Source organism: Pteropus alecto, unplaced genomic scaffold (assembly GCF_000325575.1).
Source record: "Pteropus alecto unplaced genomic scaffold, ASM32557v1 scaffold164, whole genome shotgun sequence".
Lineage (NCBI taxonomy): Eukaryota > Metazoa > Chordata > Mammalia > Chiroptera > Pteropodidae > Pteropus > Pteropus alecto.
This window is the reverse complement of record NW_006439568.1, coordinates 1,284,684-1,305,405: the sequence shown is the minus strand read 5'-3', so window position 1 is coordinate 1,305,405 and position 20,722 is coordinate 1,284,684. Positions and strand designations below refer to the sequence as shown.

The 20,722-nt window shown below is 36.1% G+C and overlaps 1 protein-coding gene across 3 annotated transcripts in view; it reads right to left on the bottom strand.

Moving 5' to 3' along the window:
* The window catches only part of CMSS1 (cms1 ribosomal small subunit homolog (yeast)), a 333,716-nt gene that overhangs the window by 129,247 nt on the left and 183,747 nt on the right, over positions 1–20,722 (bottom strand). The window contains exon 1 of one of the 3 annotated variants that reach the window (XM_025050090.1): positions 4,971–5,060. The exons of the other annotated variants lie outside the window; for them this stretch is intronic. The gene's annotated coding sequence lies outside the window, so the exon portion shown is untranslated. Of the gene's footprint in view, positions 1–4,970; positions 5,061–20,722 lie in introns of those variants that run through there. 3 annotated transcript variants of the gene reach the window in all.

The window sequence follows — 20,722 nt, the reverse complement described above, 5'->3', positions numbered from 1 at the left end:
GTTGAAGTATGTAATGGAAAATTTGACCTCACACTCTTTGCTTTTTTGTAATATCACAAAACACTGATATAACAGGGCTACAAAAAAGTAACTTGGAGATGAAGGGATGCACACAAAGAATAAGCTCCGTGTGGAAAAGAACAAAGATATACTAAATCATCTGGAAAGTAAATATTTAGCTTCGTAGACATGAAGTTACATTTATCTTCAAGAACAGTTCATTTGTTACAGCTTAAGATGTCACAGTGTTTCCATCATAGTTCTAAAAGACTATAAACCAGACATAAAAAGCCATTCTCAAAATTAACTTGGAACAAAGGGAGACCGTTTGGTGAATCCTATAACTTTTTCCCAAAATGGTGATCTAGGGTGGGGCAGGCAGAATAAAGGTGTAAGGGATTTTTTGCATTTAGTTATACCTGAATTGAAATAAAATCTTGGCAATCTCCTTTCTGTGATTACATCCAACCTATGGAAAATGTAACAGGTCATAGAGTCAACTTTGGTAACTGCTAAACTCGGGATCTGGCAATAGAGACATGGTTTATGACAAGTCTTTCAGGAAAATTCATAGTGTAATGAACGAAATGGTTATTAAAACTGTCTTTTTAGTTTTTAAGATAATGAGACTGTACTCTCTTCTCTAAGGCAAAGAAACTATTTCTTCAAATACATAATCCAGACTTGAGAGGACACCTGCTCAGCTACTGACTCTATGACCTGAGAAAATAGTAACTGGGCTATGATGTCTCCTACAGCTCCTAGCACCGCCCCCTCAAAATGCCACAGTTCCTTGTACAGGGCACCCAATCAGGTGTTTCATGACAACAAAACTGGGTGATGTGTATATTATCAACCGTGACAGTCCCCATGACTGTCAGAATGCATATATAGAGTGTTCAGTTTATTAATCATCTCTGTGCTGAAAAAAGGAAGGAGGGAAATTTTTTTTAAAGAGCAGATGCAGAGGAGGCTGTACAAATCACTACTTCACTACTCAGACTGCCGAAAAAATGTGTAGATGTTTCTTGATGCTGCCTAAGTCGTTTCCAAAACCACTGTCACATCTGTGTACTCTTCTCTATTGAAATGCAGTGTTATTTACTAGAACTATACAAAAAATTCTCAGTGGAGAGAGCTTTAATTTAATATACCATATAGGCTCGATTAGTAGTCTTTATTTGAATAATAATTTTTTTTAAAAAAAGAGGGAGTTAAAAATGAGAACCATGAGATATGCAAATAAGCCACGAGAGAAGTGTATTTCTTTGCTTAATTTCATGTTGTAAGTGGCAGTAGATTGTTACTTGTTTCAGAGACTGTTTTAGGTTCCTACTTCTCACTGACTTGGCAAATACGTGAAGAAAAGGAGTATTCGACAGCTTGGAATGATTCGATTTATCCACTTATAAAATGCAGGTGGACTGAAAAAGAGGGCTGTTAACTACAAAGATAATCATTAAGGGAAAAAATTACTACATGCCATTTAATATCCTGTTTAAGATCTTGGCTGAAAAAAATTGGTGATATATTAAATTTTCATCCCCTGGGAAGATGCTCTTCTAGACACTCTTGGATTCCTAAACATTTCCTAGGTCTTATTTGGTTTCTGGCTTTTCTGAGAGGTCCTGGTATTCTACATATTATAAGAACACTAAATCTTACATTAACTAATTTGAAATAACTTTTACCCTTCTACTTCCCATTGGGTATTAAACTAAATTGGTATTTTGGTAGAAGTCCACTGAAATCAGTTTTATATTTTTCAGGTCTTTAATAGTCCTGTAGCAGGCGAGTCTTGCAGTCATTCATAGAATGTACTCCTGTGACCAAGAACACTTAAGAAAAAAGGTTGATTAGTCTTTAGAGATCAAGTTAATAAGTGGAGTAGACTAACTGAATCAGATAAAATGCATAATGGTTTTCATCACTACAGTGAAAGGTCCAGGAATGTTTCTGTGTTTGATGAACTATCATGAAGGACAATAATTTCTACAGCAATAAAACAGTGGTGAAAAGTACAATTTCATATTTTCTTCTATAAGCATTCAATTTAGGAGTTTTTCAACATCTATTAATGCTGAAATTAATGAACCTGTGCCAATACCAAATTCTCATCTCCTTAGGCAAGCAACTTATGTGTGTGTGTATCTTTTAGGAGATATTTTATACATATGCATGTATATATATTACATTTATTTTTAAATATATTCTTTTCTTCTTTTATTATATGCAAATGATAGCACTGAATATAGACTGTTCTGTACTATGCTTTTTGGACTTCAAATTACATGTTGGACATCTTTCCATATCAGCACGTAAAGACCTTTCCAGTCTTTGTTTATGGAAGCATAGTATTCTACTAGTATTAATCAGATCCCATGGAAGTACATTTAGGTTATTTCCAATCTTTGGCTATTATAGACAATGTTAATTTTAAAATTAAAAGTTTATAAGAAACTATTTTTGACTGACTAGTTTTACTTGTTTCTATTTTCTACTCCAATTCTCTATGAGTGGCAAAATGGTATAAAAAAAAAAAGAGGCAAAATGGGGTCTTGGCTAATCAGCTATTGGAAAATGGAAGATCTTATTCTTTTTCTGTGATTAGTAAAGCAATATATTTTTAGATAGGCTCAAAATAATAGACTCATTACTTCATTACTATTCTATTATTCCCTTAAAAGTTACATTTTAATGAGAGGAAAAGAGAGAAAAGGAAAAATCCAAGAGGTTCAGAGCCAATAAGTGGAAGGAGTGGATCTTCTGAAACCTGGCTTTCTATGGCCTGAAAAGTTACTCTGATAACTGGAAGGGAGAAATCTGATGTAGAGCCTCAGTTCCGCAAAAGTCTTATCTGTATTTTGGGGCAGGTTACCATCACCATTATTTTCTTCAAAAACATGTAAATAAGCATGCACTCATATCCAACTCTATGTAAGAAGCTTTTCAAAGTAAGCCAGACAGATATAGCAACTACTAACAGAACAAAGATAAAACGAACAGGTGCACCTCAATTTACAGATGGGGGTTTGGGAAACCGTGTCACTGTGTTTATTAAATTTTTATAAATTTTATAATTTTAACGTGAAGGTTGTTAAAGATTTCTGTAGTAATTTTGTTGAAAGAAAAAATTTACATTCCTCAGTTTATCTTTGGGTGTAATTTTCAGGTTTCTATATTTTGAGCTGACTTTGTTTAAAGTAAAGATAACTGCGTGTGTATATGCATGTGTATTTGCTTTATTTTAGCGTTTAAAATTTTGTTACTTTGAAATACTTTGAAACTTAAAAGTTGCAAGAAAAGCACAAAAACTCTTCTATATTCCACCCATTTTATCAATTATTAAAATTTTCCTATTTTTGTATTTTATTCATTCTATATAAACAGATTATTTGTTTTTCTAAACCATCTGATTAAGTTGCAGACGTCATGTCCTTTTGCTCCTAATATTTCAATGTATATTTTCTAGGAACGAAGATAATCACTTACCTAATGAGAGTACAGTGGTCAAAATCAGGAAGCTTACATAGTCACAATATTATTATTTAATCCACAGACCTTATTAAAATTTTACCAATTGTTTCAATAATGTTCTTTCTGCATTTTTCCCCCTGGTCCAGTATCTAATCCAGGATGACACATACATCTAGTTTTCATATCTCTTTTGTTTCCTTTAGTCTAAAACAGCTCCTCAGCTTTTCTGTATCAGGACATTGAAATTTTTAACAGTATCTTTTAGTTTGGATTTGTCTGCTATTTCCTTAATATTAAGTTAATTATGCATTTGGGGACAAGACTATCACAGATGTCTTTCTCAGTGCATAACATCAATAGGTGCGGGTGTCAGTTTGTTCTATTATTGTTGAATGTAGTTTTGATCACTTGGTTAAGGTGCCACTACAGACCTCTCCATGCTAAAGCTACTAATTCCCATGGCTACTAACATATAATTTGTGGAGAGATTCTTTAAAATGTGTATGTATCCTATTCCTCACTAACTTTCATTTCCAAGTTTAGCATCCATTGATACTTGTTGGAATGAATGTAATCTAATCTGCAAAATGGTGATTTTTTTCTACTCTATCATTCATTCTACATTTATTAAGTGACATTCTACCATAAAGAAAGCGTTTCTTCTTATGCATGTAGTATCTACTTATTTATTATCACTATGAACTCGCACATGGATTCTTATTTTATTCACCGAGTTGCTTTGTTGCTCAAGTTGTCCCAGATTTGGCCACTAAGAGTCCCTTCAAACTGGTTGCTTTATCCTTTTGACAAGTCCTCATCATTTTTTGAGCACTTTGTAACATCCTGACATGAAAAGACATTCCAAAGCTCATCTTGTTTTCCCTCAATGAGCCCTGGAGTCAGCCATTTCTCCAAGGAGCACTAGTTCTTTTTGGTGGGAAAGAAGATTTAGAAGCCAAAATATAGGTGCTATGTATGGCTCCTTATTACCTGGTGTCATTACTTCAAGGCTCTTGTAGCAAATGGAACTAGGAAATTTTTCATATTTTAAAAGGTTTTCATAAAGTTGGTTTTAGGGACTCAAATTATAAAATTATTCCTTTTATATAGATTTTGCTACGTTGAAAGCTGGTTCAGGGGTTTTAGCATTTGAGTCTACGTTACAATGTATTTACATTAAAATCACATTGGATTACAGATGTATTTAATGAGATCTCTAAGAACAAAGACTAAGTCTGATTCATTTTTTTAATCTTCAAAGCCCAACAAAGTTCAAATCTCATAACAGACAATCCATAGAAATTATATGATATATGGGATTTACTTCCCATGAATCTAGTGTAGGGTAGAGAAATCCATTATGGGATAAGATGTGACAAAGGTGGCTGTGAATAGATGACTGTGGCAGCCATCATAGGGGTTTTTTTTCTCTATATTTGAAATTTTGCATAATAATGAAACAAATTAAAGGCAATCAAGAAATATTCCCTTACCTGAATGAACAAAGTTTCTGCCTCCTCTTTGGCTCAATTTCTTTATCTGACTGGTGGAGTGAAAAAAAAGTCAAGGTGTTTGGGTTACCAGGAAGCAGAGAGCAGCATGAGATTCAAGAGAATACCTCTTCCTTTAAAATTTAATAAGAAAATGCTTACAGAATGCTTAGTCATTTAGGAATTTAAATTTTTCAATACATTTGACCTAAGGGACTTGAAAATGTCCATGGTTTTCATTGTATTTGAAACACAAATAATTTGGATAGTCATTTTGAAAATATATTAATGATATCAGATCAAACCCTAAAAATAAAATAAAATAAAATAAGATAAACAGAACTTAGAACTACCTGGAGAAAGACAAACTCCAGTATTTTGCTGAAGAAGTATAGTATGATGGTTTTTTTCTTGACATTCCGAGTTGTTTTCTGATACTTTAACAACTGAAGTCAAAATATTAAAATGGCAAAGTAGAAAATTACAGTCATTGAGATACTCTCCTCTGGGGCGGGGGGTAAGGGGGACCTTAAACAGACATATTTATAATGTATATACAGATCACTGATGAGAGTAAACATTCTCTTGAATCTGATTTAACAGAAAATCTTGGCTCCTTCCCATTAGGAAAACTGACACTGATATTCTTTATCAACATTATTTCAAGTCAATCTCTTTTGAATTACGAGGGTTTCCCCACCATAAATCTGAGCTCACTGTCTTAGCTAAATAGTAGATATTTTCTGTCAAATTTAAAAAAAAAAAAATGTGTCTGCTTAGTTTTACCGATAAGGAAATATTCTTAAGTGACTAAGAGCAGTCAATTCAGATGGGATTTAAAACGCCAAATTATTTCTCCATTGTTTAGACGGCAGAAAGAACCTTTTTAGGGTTATTGGAAATAAATGACAACTGTTTTGCCAGTGTTGATTCAAAAGATACATTCCTTTCTAAGGCTAGTGAGAAAGTGCTAGTTAGTTCTTTCTATTGTGTCTGGGCACAACTGGAATGCTAACATTCTGCGGCCTGCACACTGCAAACACATACAGAACAAATAAAATAACTTCTTATTGCTGCCATGAGCATATATTTTCTCTAGACAATAAATGGTGCATTAGCACATATTTGTCTCTTGGCTACAGCCTTTTTTCTTCCTGAGTTTCTGGACATATTTGTAGGACAGCCTAGAAAAATCAATGTTGTGATCCGAACAGATCAGAAAATTATCTCTTGATGGAATTTTGTGTGAGTAATCATCAGCACCCAGTCTTGCCAATTTCAATGGCTAATGATGCAAATTTACTTTAAAAAAATTTTATTAATGGGTCATTAATGTAAGCAAAATAAAGCATGGCAGGGTGAATAATAGCAACCATATTTCTTCAATCAAATATCCATACTGTGTGTCTGGTTGTGGTTTCAAAGAAATCTGGATTAAATAACATGATTCGCATATGAAAAGGCTGCTAAAAACTAGATTTTGGTATCACTCACTCATACATAAAACAGCCACTTTAACACTACATTTCCACATTTAGGAAAAATGAAATTGTTTCCTCCGAGACAGGTATACGGGTACTTGACCTCTGAATCCTAAAAACAATTCATGAAATGAATAAAATTTAGAGGAACCAGAATAGGACTGAGTCACCTCAGAGTCTCAATATACCAAGGATTTTTATTCAATTCTATCTGTCAAAGAGGGACTTTCTGAAATTCATTAAGCTTTCTAGTTTTCTGGGTAAGAATTTAGGGTAGAGCAGTTGACGGGCAGCAAACATCTTGGTGTAGGTTAAGTTAACACAGAGCTCAAGTTAAGGAATCCAGGTCTTGCAGACACTGTTTGCAGTGGAAGTTTTACAATGTTACAAACATTAGTCATGACCCTCAAGAAGATAACAGCAAATTCTAGGAACTGTGATTTTCAAAAGGGACATGGAATGTGGGTTTTGATGGAAGTTTTCCAGAGCTGCAGCTGCTGAGCTTGTGGGTTTTTCATTGGTTGTCACTTGAGAGAGGTAAGGAGGGAAGAAGAATTCTTTGAGGGCAAGTTCAGACAGTGAATAGTTCAAGGCTGCAGCTTGCCTAGAAACTGTGAGCCATGAATGGACACACAAACCACAAATGTTAAAAGACAAAATGGGTTTGATTTTCAAGGTTTTAAGGAGCTGAAGTCATTCTATTACTATACAATAACTATGCAGACAAGATTAACATAAAGTAATGATAGCCAGCAATATAGTTGAGATAGTTTTTCCAAATTATATTTTTTGGGTTTTTTTTTTTTGGCTACTATTTCTCATCATGGTAATAGTACAGTGGAAATACCATAAACTTTCATGTCAGGAAAACATAGATTTGGCCCTGTTAGTCTGTGTATGTGACTAGGCCCCAATTTCATTTCAACAGGAGTAATACCTAATTTATCGGGTTGTTATGGGAATAAATGAAAAAAATATATATTATGTGGCAGCAGATAGTAGCTGCTCAAAAAATGGTAATTATATTAACGTCATCATCATAATAACTAATGCTCCTTTGTTATAAATAACCAAACTACCATTTATACAATTGTTATAGGTGATTTGACCTACAACGCAACAAAAGCTGTATTCGATTGCACATAAACATCCACACTATTTTAAGAATGGTCCCTTATGGTTTTGAGTTTACAGGATTTTTTTTAAATTTAAAGTTTATCAATACAGATTTTATGTTGTAAAAATAGAGATTTTTATGGGTTCTTTCAGTGCAGCAGAAGACAGTCTATGAGAGTGTTACAATGTCATGAACTAGTTTTTGCTAAAGAGGGATACACTAGCTGCCTCTTCCCTACCTCAGACACACTTAACCATGATTCACTGATAATGAAAACCACTAGCTACTATTCCTAATAAAATGTTCTGTTGGCTCTACATACCTTATAGTCAACTCTTAAGTTACATGTCCTCTTATTTCTGCTTTTCTTCTCTAAGGCCAACTAAAACCTGGCTTTCGTAAAGCTTAAGAGAGTAAATCAAAATAACCAATCTGGAATTTGACTGAGTATCAACCGAGATTACCTAAAACAGAATCAAGGGTCAGGGCAGGTATCTACTTCTCCACGCACGCACGCACGCACGCACATACCCATCAGTCACTTCTCTTACCAGATTTAAATTATCTGTCCTTCAGGTATCATATTTTGTCTCTTCACATTTTAACAGCTATAGTCTTTCTCATATTTCATGATTTATTCCCTTACAGTTAGGCTTAGCAAACTATGGCCAGTGGGCCCAAATCTTATCCACAATCTCTTTCTGAATAGCACATGGTGATTTTAAATGTTTGCAAAAAATCAAAATTAGGATAATTTTTCATGACATGTGAAAAATACATAAAATTGGAATTTCGGTGGCCATGAAAGAAGTTTTATTGGCACACAGCCATGGTCGCTTGTTCACGAATCATCTGTGACTGCTTTTGTGCTATGATACAGTTGAGCAGTTGCTACAGAGGCCAGAAGGCTGGCAAAACCTAAAATATTTAGTATTTGACCTTTCACAGGAGAAGTTTGTTGACACTGCCCTAGGGGGTCTTCTTTTGGGAGAAAGTGAGGCAAACACACCTAAGATACATGGTCCAACTTCTGCTTTGGAAAGGAAATAAGAGTCTACCCTGACTTTTCAGTAGAGGTGAAATGGGATCATAAAAACAAACAAACAAACAAACAAAAACTGATGTGGGAACCAGGAAATGTGCATCTCAGGTTTTTTTTACGTTCGATCTGGACAACTATGTACTAAACTTCTCTAGTCCTGTCACACGGCTTCTCCCTTGCTGGGATCTGTTTCCTTTATGTTTGGGGGCAGTGGAGAAAGTCAGTTCTTCACATCTTTACTGGATCACCATGATAGGTGAAACCCTGCTACCATTTCCTCTCTCATCCCACCTCCCAAATCCCAAATTCAGGTCAGTGGAAGTGAAGAGAATACAGATATTAGAAATCTTCCCACAGGACTGCAGGATGGAAGTTTAAAACCCGGTTTTAAACCTATGGAGATGGGTCCCAATGTGACCATATATTTACTACAATGAATAATTCACCCTGGTTTCCACTGGAGAATGGGGATACTTAGAGCATATGAGACTGAATCACTTGTTTTCTGGAAATTCCCTATTATAAATATGACTGTTAGTCCATAGTCTAAAAACGTTCATGTCTGGGAAAATACCTTCTAAATTACAGCAGAAAAAATAAGGTCTCAAAACTGGACAAAGGGATGAAGATGGGATGAGCAGAGATAATTTTATATTCAGAATATTTATTCAGAGCAATATGCAGAGATTTTCTATTCACACAGACATTATCAGTTGGTAAATACATTTCTAATCAGAGTTCCTCTCACACACTTTATATTGTAATGCCAATTTATATACTCTCGTTTCTAAGCCAAGAACAGGCTATATCGTTGCATAGTAAAGAAATTCTACCACGATCTCCTTTAAAAATCTTTTATACCTTATTGGGTTATGAACTGAGCCAAACTTTTACCATTCTAAGTCCTTGCTATAGAGTAGGAAAGCCAACTGAGTCATTGTCATGGATCTTCCTTTGCTAACTATATAGCTAATTTTGTATTTGTGGTAGAAAAAAACCAGCAGTTATTAGATACTGGTCTAATGCAAAAGGTTAAATTAATTATGGGCAAAATGATTACTCATCATTCCAAGTGGTGAACAGAGCTTGGAGTCTTGGCTTGCTTTTTAGTCATACTGCATTACTACGTGACTTTGGAACAGGTGCCCTCAAAGGCAAAACAGGTTCTGAGAAAAGACTAGAGTGAATGAGACACGCATGAATGAGAATGAACGATAATTGTTGTAAGTAGGGAGGACAAATAATTATCTGATTACAAATATGAAAACTACCTAAACTCATTGAAATTAGAGTTTCCAAGTTTACTTCATGGAAAATCCACATGCATATCAGGTAGCCAAAGTCCAGTTTCTCCTGATCAGTCACTTCCGGTAGCAGAGAGCTCCCTTCCTCACCCAAACCAGCTCATTCCATTTTGGTATAACTCCAACGACTATATAGTCAAAAAATGGCCAAGAGATTAGATAAAAGAATAGTGAGCTAGAAAAAGGAGTTCCAAATTCTAACTTCAGTCTTACATTAACTCTAGTTGTGTGACATTGAGCAAGTTTTTGGTGCTCTCTGGGCCTCAGTTTCCTCATCTGTAAAATGAGGTCTCTATGGTCCTTTCCATTTCTGAATTTCTCTACTTCCATAATTTCCATTTCATGATACTGAAATGAAAATCAGTTGTGAGAAAGCTATGAAGAGTTGTGAAATTTTTCTTCTTATAGTTCTCACTTATGTCACATCTGGGCTGCCTCTGAATGTTCCAAGAGTTTCTTCCTAACCCTTAGTCTTTACCTCAGCCTTCCAGATTATCTATAGCTTGATTTTGCTTTGACTGTTGATATCTCAAATGTTATCATGACTCAGAATCTGCCCTTTTAGTCACTGTATAGCCAAGGCTAAGCTACAAAACCCCTGCAAGCAATTGGAGGCTCACTTTGGCTTCCAGAATTCTGAAGTTTCAAGAAAATACATGAGACATGATTTACTGTTCTCATATATTGAACTAAAAAAAAGTCTTGTTCTACCTTCTACGGAACATTAGTAAACTGCTCAAATTTTATTTTATGATTAGAATATATAGGCTGGAATAAACCTTGAGCTTAAAAAAAGCTATACCTTTTATAAAAACTAAAATTAATGTATGTTTGGTATAGTGTAAGTATACAATATTATATCTTTAAAAGGAAAACATTATATATATTTTAATGTGATAGTAACTTGGAAAAGGTTGCAAATGCAACAGTAAAATGAATGACTATTTAGCATTATGTTTATGTAACTAAAGTGGATACAATTAAAAAGACTGACTGTGCCCGGGGCAGCTTACTTTATTAAAAAGTTATTAAAACCCAAATCTATAGTATTACGTAACTAAAACAAAGCTTATTTTCTATAAATAAGTACATTTATTTTAGTAAGCTATTTTAAAATAAACTTTAATATTTTAATTATAAATGTGAAAATAAACATTTTTTTTTCAGCCAGTTAAGTCCAAAAATTTTTTTTAAAAAAAGGAAAGGGAGTCTAGGTGCTGAATGACTGCTAATGATAAACTGACAAATGAAACACACACCAGGATGTATATATGTCATACTTCAGTAAAAAGCTGTATTAAAGAAAAATTACCACTATGAACAGTTCATGAGTTCTGATCTTCCCACTGTACTTAACAACAACATACAAACTTCTTACCCTAGCCTGCAAGATTTGGCCCTGCCTACCTAACTTTTTCTTACCATTTTCGTGCTTTACTCCCTGCTATATTTTCACTTGCTCTCTTCCAAAGCATCAAGGTTTTTTCCACCCAAGAGTCATTATATATGTTTTCTCTTCTGTTTGTAGTGTTCTTCCTCTTATTCACTGCTTGTCTGACTCTAAACTCTGTGTTGTGGAAAGTGAGTCAAATTATTCTAATGTTTCCTACCTTCAGAAGTTTGGAAGTTCACTCAGGAAGCTGAACTAATTCATGGAAAATTCTCTATATGCCAAATAACAACACACTGGGGAAAACAGTGTTGAGGCATAAAACCACCAGCCTGCATTAAAATTCAGCAGGGTGGAAGCAGGAGGACGCAATGCATAGGGGTGCAGTGGAAGAGCTCTTCTAAGGTTTCCTGAGCAGGGCAGGTGGCAGGATGCTGTCCAGAAGTCTGTCTCTAAGACACTAGGCACAGCTGGAGAAGTGCACAGTCTTCTTTTTGACTAAGTTGAAAGGGATTGTAGGCTGGGTTTGGCCCACCGAAGAGTTTTATTTGGCTTGAAGTTGCAAAACTGTTTTTAAGATTCATTTACTCAGCAAACATTTATTGAGGACCTACTATGTGTGAAGGACATTTCTAGATGCTAAGCATATAGTAGTGAACACATACACCAAAGCATACAAAGTCCCTACCCTTTTGGAACCTATTACCTGAAGAAGACAGGTAATAAAGAAGAAAAATATGCAGTGTACCAGAGCATGATATGAGCTGAGGGGAAAACAGAGCTGAGAAGGGGAGGGGTAGGGTGTGTGCATTTGTGTGTGTGTGTCTACATGTTTAGATAATGAGGCTAAGGAAGGCCTCGTGGAGAAGATGATGTTTGAGTAAAGGGTTGGAGGGAGTGAATGGGCCATGGAGATACCCGGGGAAAGAGCATTTAGGCAAGGGAACAGTATGGGTGAAGGTCATGATGAGGAAATGAGCTGGTGTATTTGGGGAACAGACAGGAGGCCACTGTGGCCATAGAAATGAGGTCAGATAGTCTCCTAGGGCATTGAGAAGCCTCTGGGCTTTCATGCTGAGTGAAATGGAAAGCTTTTGAAGGGTAATGAGCAGAGGAGCAATAAGATCCCTCCAGCTGAGGAGAGAAAGCATGGAAGGGAGGCTATTGCAATAATCCTGGAGAGAAATGATGATGATTTAGGCTACAGTAGTGCAGTAGAGATAAGTAAGAAGTGATCAGATTCTGAATATATTTTGAGGGTACAGCCAACAGATTTCCAGACGGATTATATGTGGGTTTGAAAGGAAGAGGAGTCAAGGACATTTCCAAGGCTTCTGGCTTGAGCAAGTGGAAGAAAGAAGTTGTTAACATTTAAAATTAGGGGATTTAATTTAATAAGCCAGACTTCCAGCTTCTTTCACAACACTAGAAAGAAAATGTGGTCAACTGTATATCCGCATACAAGACAGAAATCATCTGGAGCTGGGAAGCAGCTGCCCCCTGGAGACAGGACACGGCCCATTGGTGCACCGTAGGGCCCGCTCCCTGTTGTCTTAGGCCTGGCCCAGTGGGTAATAAACAGCTATTTGTATCTGCCTGACTGCTTGCTGCAGGCAGCTTGAGTTTGGGACCCTGACCCAAAGTTTTCTCATAAACTTACTGTCATAAAATACAACATAAACTTATCCGTAATTTTGACTAAAGAAAGAGAAATTTTGACATAGTATTTACTTAAAAACAGATTAGTTTTTAAGTAATTACCTATTAGTGTAGATTTCCCCTCCACAGTGATGTGATAGCAACTTGGAACAGAGGTCTACCCTCTGTCTCTCTTCACAGTGAAAAGAGAAGCTCCTTGAAGAAACCATTTTTCCTCACATTCTATATTCTGACTCCATCAAGTCTAAACCCCACTCACTTGACAGCCTATGTCCTCAGTGTCCATATAGCACACCTTACCTGTGATTTCTATACAAGAGTGCTCTGAGGCCCAGGTTGGTGCTGAGGAACATTGGCCCCAGGCTGGTGCTAGTACCAATAATCTTGGTGACTGGCATATTATTTCTCTTCTCTGGCCTCTGTTCCTCGTCAATAAAGAATGGAGATGAACTACAATAGGGCTTCTCAAACTCTAATGTGTATAGGAATCCCCTGCTCTAGATGGTTATTCAGCTTCACTTACATAGGATCATTGACTTAGAATAAAGTGCTTGATCACAATGTCTCTGTGGAAGAGCAGATAGGTTTCCTTTCAGCAAACAAAATGGTGAACCCAAATGTCTATTAGGAACTCAGAGCTAAATGCAATGTTCAAGAACAACAAAACCATTTTACCTCTGGGATTTGAGCACAACATTTTCCCCCTTCCTTCACATTCATCCTAATGGTTTGATTTTATTTTAAACTTCCCATTAATAGGTACATTTTGATTCTAGGTACTATCGACTCTTGTATGAAAGGGGATTGGACAAGAGGGAAGCACTGGAAAAAAGGGTGGAAAAAGGAAGGGGATTTAAAAAAAAATCTTTCCAATTTGATATTAGAAACATCAGCATATGTGGCTTATAAAAGAGATCAAATAAATATAAACCTTAGAGCCCTGCCTCAACTCCAGAGCAGCTTTGTCTCAGAGGCCTGTGACCTTTAAAAAGCAGCCATGAACAGTATGCGGCTGTAGACTGATGAGAGCAAGCTCTGCAAGGAAAATTCTTACAAGCGGCCCCTCTCTCTCTTATCTAATTATGGTCATTTAGAGACAGAACTAATAAATCTCATGACCTGGATTAACTCCCAGTAATAAGAAAGGAATCAGTTTTGATATTAAGAATTTAAAGAAAAACATGTTAATTAGTAACACAAAAACTATGGGTAAAGTAAACATCAAGACAGGTATTTTGTGGCAATAAATCAAAGTTCACTCTGAAAACCTGCATAAAGCGACAGTCAGACAAGCACAATAAAGGGTCAGGGTATCAGTTGTCCTCTGCCACTGGAAAATCCTGTTGGGCGTTAGGGCACCCAACTTGGCTACCGAGTAGTTTCAAGACCTTGGGAAAGTCATGTTACCACCCGATCACATCTGCAAAATGAAAAGAAGGTGGAGAGTACAGTGTCAGAAGTTCTCATAACTGAGCTTCATTTACTCAATTTTATCCCTTTGTTTAACTCAGGACCAAGCCCACACATACTGAATGCTGGAGGCTAGAAAGCTATTCTTCGGTATGTCATATGTCCTTCTTCCAACTGTTTAAAGAGTTGTTTGTTCCCAAACATGTTTATGCCTGTCGGACTTGTTATTATAGTTACATAATTTAATCAAATATTATATAAACTGATGAAATATGACAGTGAAAGGCACGAGTTGTTTTCTATGCAAAATACACTGAATAGTTTAAGAAGACCTGATAAAGGCAAATCACTTAAAATGGCAATCAAGGCAGATGTCAGTTAAACAATTATACAAGATGAAAAAGAAATTGTAAAACTCTAGAATTCCTTTTAAAGTCTTTTCTACTTTAACAAAATTGAAATGGAAGGCATAGAAAATGTAACCATTAAGGTATAATTAATGGAAGAAAAATGTTAGGAAATTATAATCAGCAGACCTATAATCAAAGCAAGGGCCTTGGCCCTACATCAAGGCTCTACTACAATGGCAAAGGGAATAAGAACCAGGGTGAAATGTTACAGAAGCCCATGCTCTTATTTAAAGCAAGATTAAACAGATGATAGTGACACTGAAATAACTTTCCAGGAAGTGGCCAGGAAGGGAGAAGAAAAATAGAGACAGGTTTAGGGTTGTAAGAGGGAAGGACAGACAGACATACCATACTACTTTTGACAGTCTGGCATGAAGGAAGAATGAATTCATTCTGTTGATGATCATGGGATGGTTTCTACTAAGTTCCCAGGAAGTAAAGACTTCTTTAACTACTAGAGTTAGTACTGAAACTCTGCTCCTGCCTCCTCAATTTTTTAAATATGTATTTGATAAATTACTTAATGAGTAACAATATACCTTAAATTTACCTGGGCAATGGGCATTGAGAGAGAGAACATAGGATGCTTTGATTTTGTGAGAGTAAGACATGCAGAGCGTGAGTAGTCCTGGGTAGAAATAATAGTTTTCAACGGCAAGACCAGGCCTGTAATTTTCTGCAGCACACCATGACATCATGGTTTATATGAGGCCAACTCTATAAATCAAGCTTTACCTAATTAGAGATTCTTTTGCAAATCTACATTATTAGAGCAAATAATTAAAACTGCCCAGGCAATAATACAAGCCAGATCTGTTTACAAAAATGTTCTTTTTTCCCCTAAACTTTTAGTCTCACTACCACTTACAGATCTTTCACATTTAGTAAATTATAGACTCAAGAGCATTTCTTTTAGTCTGACTTCACTTTCAAGGAATTCTTCAATTAACTTTACGTTGCTTTAAGCTGTTCATCCAACGAGAAAACAATCTGGTTTCTGACTCCTCTGCATGCCAATGGCTGCCATCCACGTTTGACTTTCAGACACACTGTCTCTTGAGAGCCAGGCTCTGTTTGTATAAAACTAGCCAGTTGTCATAGCATTTTGACAAGCACTACAGGAAAACAAGGAACAATACTCCATGGTGGCTAAACTGGGAGAATTACCACTGCGAGGGTGACTGCGTTAGGGACACACATGACATCCACACCCAACCACCTCGCCTGAGCCAGAAGGTAACACATACTCTGCTTTCATCTGTGACCTTTCCATTTTCAGGCACCATCTCTCTACCATCAATTCTTTTCTTTTCCCTGCCCTTCTTTTTCCAAAATGGCTAAAACACCCAAAATTCATGGAAAGGTGTGGTTACTCTAACAACAGGTAGACATGCCAGTGGAAATCTAGGAAGCAAGACACTGCACTGCCTTTGCAATGGTTACAGTGCATTTAGTGTCAGATCTTTAGCCAAATACAGTGTAATAAAAAAGCATGAGCTCAGAGGTGGGACCTCAGTCCAAAATTTTGAATTTTCTCAGACTCTGGTGTAGCACCTCAATTCTCTTTGCCTCTTAGTTTCTAAAGAAATGCAAATAACAACTGAGCAGTGGAAAATAACCATGGGAACAAACGATGGAAACAAATGATGATCAGTGAAGAAAAGGATCCTTAGGTTTTCTACCTATTACGGCTGAGTCAGGCAGAACGGAATCTCTCTCACTTTCCTCCCCTGCACCCCCCAGCATGCATGGCCAGTTTCTGGGTGCCCCTCACCTATGTCAGTTCTACGGAAGTACCTGTGAAACAGCAGAATAAACTGAGAGTGATGTTTTGAAGGCCTCTTGAATGCTCAATCCAATATATGATGCAAGTGCAATTTTTCCAAAATTGTGCTCAATGCTATTCCTGAAAGGGATGTGCAACTGTTGACACTGCAAGCCTTTCCAAAGCAATGGAATGAACACTCTGGCACAGCCAAGCCATAACAAGCATGCAGGCAGAGCCAGAGGAACCAGGATGAATGCACAGGACAGGTGAAACCCAAGGGCTGATAGTGGACTTGGCACTGATTCGACCTGGGGTAGCATCGATGGGAGATCCAATGAAAGGTCTGCTATTTTGTTCCGAAGAGGACTGTGTCTTGACTTCCCTCTTAATGCTACAGAATCAAGACATCTGTAGGATTCCTAAGAGGCCCAAAGTAATTCTAATATGATTCATTTCCCTTGGTCTTCCCTATTTTTATTTAAAATACCTAAGAGAAATTTATTCTATGTTGTTTCCAAGTTACTGCAAATACTCTGTGGACAAAGGAGATGAATGTAACTAGGTCTGTCTCTTGTCTTCCGTCTCTCTCTCTCTCTTTCTTTCTCTCTGACAGACAGACAGACAGACAGACACAGACACACAGACACACAGACACAGACACACACACACACACACACACACACACACACACACCCTGGACCTAGCATCCATGCTACTCTTTTTCTCCATTAAAAAGGTCAGAGTTTCATTAAATATCAGATATTCTTTCTTTAAATAGCAAATCATTGTTTCTATTGAATTATATCTAAGATTTAAAAAATACGAGCAACCAAGATACCTGACATAAAATTCACTAATTTGGTGAAAGCACTGATTTATATGGAGGACAAATACTTTTCTAAAATGGGGTCTAATGCAGATCTTGCTTCAAATTCAAGAGCTCAAGATAGCTCCTCTCCTCCTGCCTTTTTGTTCCAACACTTAGAATCTCTGAATAAAATAAAATGTTATAGAAATGTTCTCTCTAATGAGGGGATTCTGAAATTCTGAGAAGGGTTCTTTCTCTTCTGAAGCTTCTTGCCTAATCTTGTGCACCACTGGCTTATTTCTTGAAGTAAAGGTGTTGAAGATGCTTAATGTGAAAGGAAGCAGTATACCAAGGGGATATATTTGAGAGCACAAAAACTCAGTCTTACTTCTTAGCACCTCCAAAGACAGAACTTATATATAAGAAGAGTTCTACAGTGTGTCACCAGAAACTCGAGTACTTTTAACAGTTTTGTGTGGTGCCCAGAATAGCAGTGACATCAGGATGACTGTTCTCCAATTTTCTAGGTGATATAAGGTCTAGGTAATTGACAGTCCTTAAAAAGTAGAGCACACTGACATGAGGAAAACTCAAAATTATTCATTACCTTCTAATAAAATAGCTCTTAGTAAGTAAACAGCAACACATCAACTGACTTGGTAAATTTTAAATTAAATCGTTAAAAATAAAAACTTAAAAAATCCCTTTAAGATTATTTAAAAAAATGTTATCACTCGTTATTCATTTTTAACCTGCTGTTCCTTTTGCTAAGAACAGGGTGAAAGAGAGGCTACATTCCTGCCAATTTATATTAAGTCTCTTAGGTCTTGGCAAAAGATACCACCCCATTTGCGGCTCCCAAAAGTAAACGGCCAAGGCAATGCTGGGTCTCACACACTCTGTCTCAGGCCTTCGAAATATCCATAAGCTTAAGGAATTGATTAGGTTTCAAAGCTGATGGTATCTATCTTCTTTTGGATGTTCAGTGATTACAGAGGGAATATTTTGGCTTTCTAGTATAAACTTATACAGATTTTGAACTTAGGGAACTAGAGGTTCCTAGTTGTAAACTTGTCTCCTACTAAAAAGCCATAGCACTAGACCACAGTGAGATAACCCAGCTTTTAGAAAATTTGCAAAAGACTTATCTGCAGAACAGCTAAATGAATTGCAAAGAATTACCTGAAATAGAAAAAGGATGTGGGGGCAATAAAACAAATGAAGATACAAGGATTTTAAAAGGTTGCACGAGGAAATGAAGACATTAAATGCCACGTAATTTTAGAATATAAAATTATAAGGTACATGATATGCTGGCAAAGTTCTCAATTATAGTAAGGCTTTCCAAGGAATAAAACTTGTATGGCTACCACCCAGAGTGATTAATGAATTGGAGATATTATTCAGAATATAAAATTGCATATACTATGTAGAGATTTTAAGCCAGTTTCCTTGTGCCACACTCTCCTTACCCTCAATCCACGCTTGCCACTTCCTCTAACTGAAAAAAAAAAAAGAAAAAAAGAAAAGAACCATGGTAACTTTCTGGAATTCTCTCCCATAAATTCCAAGTGAATAATAATAATAATAATAATAATAAATAACAAAAACAAATGAAAATAAGCCATGAAGTTGCATGACAATATGATGAAAATTCTCTTACTCTTCAATGTTGCAATAACAGCTTGAAAGAAAGATTATAATCCTAGAGAATCTGAATCACACTCTTACACAAACACACATCACACTCTTACACAAACATGCACCAGCTTACATTTATATTGTTTAAAAAGAGAAGACTGTTAAATAGAAAAGAAATGGACAGATAACCAATAACTACACTCGAGGAGTCTAGAAATAATTTTAGAGGAAAAAAAAAGGGTCTGCTATGCCTTTTAAGTAGGCCAAAATACCACAATTTAACTTTAAATGGCAGATAATCCAAAATCCTCAAGTTTCTTCATTAACTCTTCAAAAAGATCTCAGTGTACACGTTGCTGGTAATACAAAGCACATACAGAGGAATTTTATTCTTCTGTTACTATGGTGCTTCTTGCTTGTTCTCATTTGGTAAGGTCGGTGCCAGGTAGATTTGGGCACATGAATAAAACAGGGTTAAAGAGGATAAAAACTTGTTGGAGGGATGTGATGAGCTAACTAACAGTTACTAATAATGCAAAAAGTAACTGAAGTACAGGTGTGATTATCACGGTCATTGGGAGGTACTAAAAACTTTATCTAGCTTTACTGCTCCAATCTATATCAGAGCCTTAGAAACCTCTCCTGATCTAACATGTTAGTTCTTTCAGCCTGTAAAATACACACACTGGGTTGGCCTTCTCTCCAGCACTCAATTCATTTTCAGCTTAACTGGTAATCAGATAGAGCTGTATAATTTAACAAATATTTTATAAATACTGACTTTTAATGATAGATGTTCTCAGGACACATCAATTTGACAAAAGAGAATATCAAAATGAGCCTGCTACAGAAGTCTTTACTAAGAATTCTATGGCGTGTGTGTTGGTGTGTGTGTGTGTGCGTGTGTAATATTACAAATTGTAAATATATATATATACACACACATAAATTCACAAACTGAATTTGAAAAATTAACAATTCATTTAAAAGTCTTAATTATAGTTCAAAATTAAACCAAATCTCAGGCAAATATAAAATGGTTTATAAGGAAGCTGTGGACTATAATTAGATGGAAATATGTTGATTAATGTTTTAGGCACAACTAATTCTCATTTGGCCATTCGATAACATAGACCGTGGTGTTCTAAGATCTGAATTTGTTCCTAGAAGCATTATTAAGAAAAGAAATAAAGGAAATATCTGCTTCATCAATTTATAGCAACATTTCATGTACCTAAAATGTCTGAACAACTCAAGAGATCCAAAAAAATAAGCCAAAGGATAATAAGGACTTTTGAGCAACCAAAATCTACAAATTTCATGGACTTTACAAACGAAAGAGCTGCTTAGTGTGGTCTTATTTTATATGTATGTTCATGTGGCTGGTTATTTTAGCTTCACACTCACAGAAGAGTAGAAGCATCACATTAGGGAGTGAGGTTCGGTGAGGCACCCTCACAGGTGTCTACCAGTCTTCAGAAATGCTATAAAAAGCTGACTCAATATCCCCAAAGCAACAGCATTCAGAAGCTGTCTAACACAGTGGTGAACAGACTCAAGTATCCGAAAGGACCTGAGAGGATCATCACAACAGGAGGTGTTAAATAAATACTTGCTGGAATGAAGTGAACTAGATGATGACCTTGGATCGAAAAAAGTTTAAATTATGGTCAGGATCTGTTCTTTTAAGGCAAATAAATGGAAATATTTTAGAAAAAATTTCAT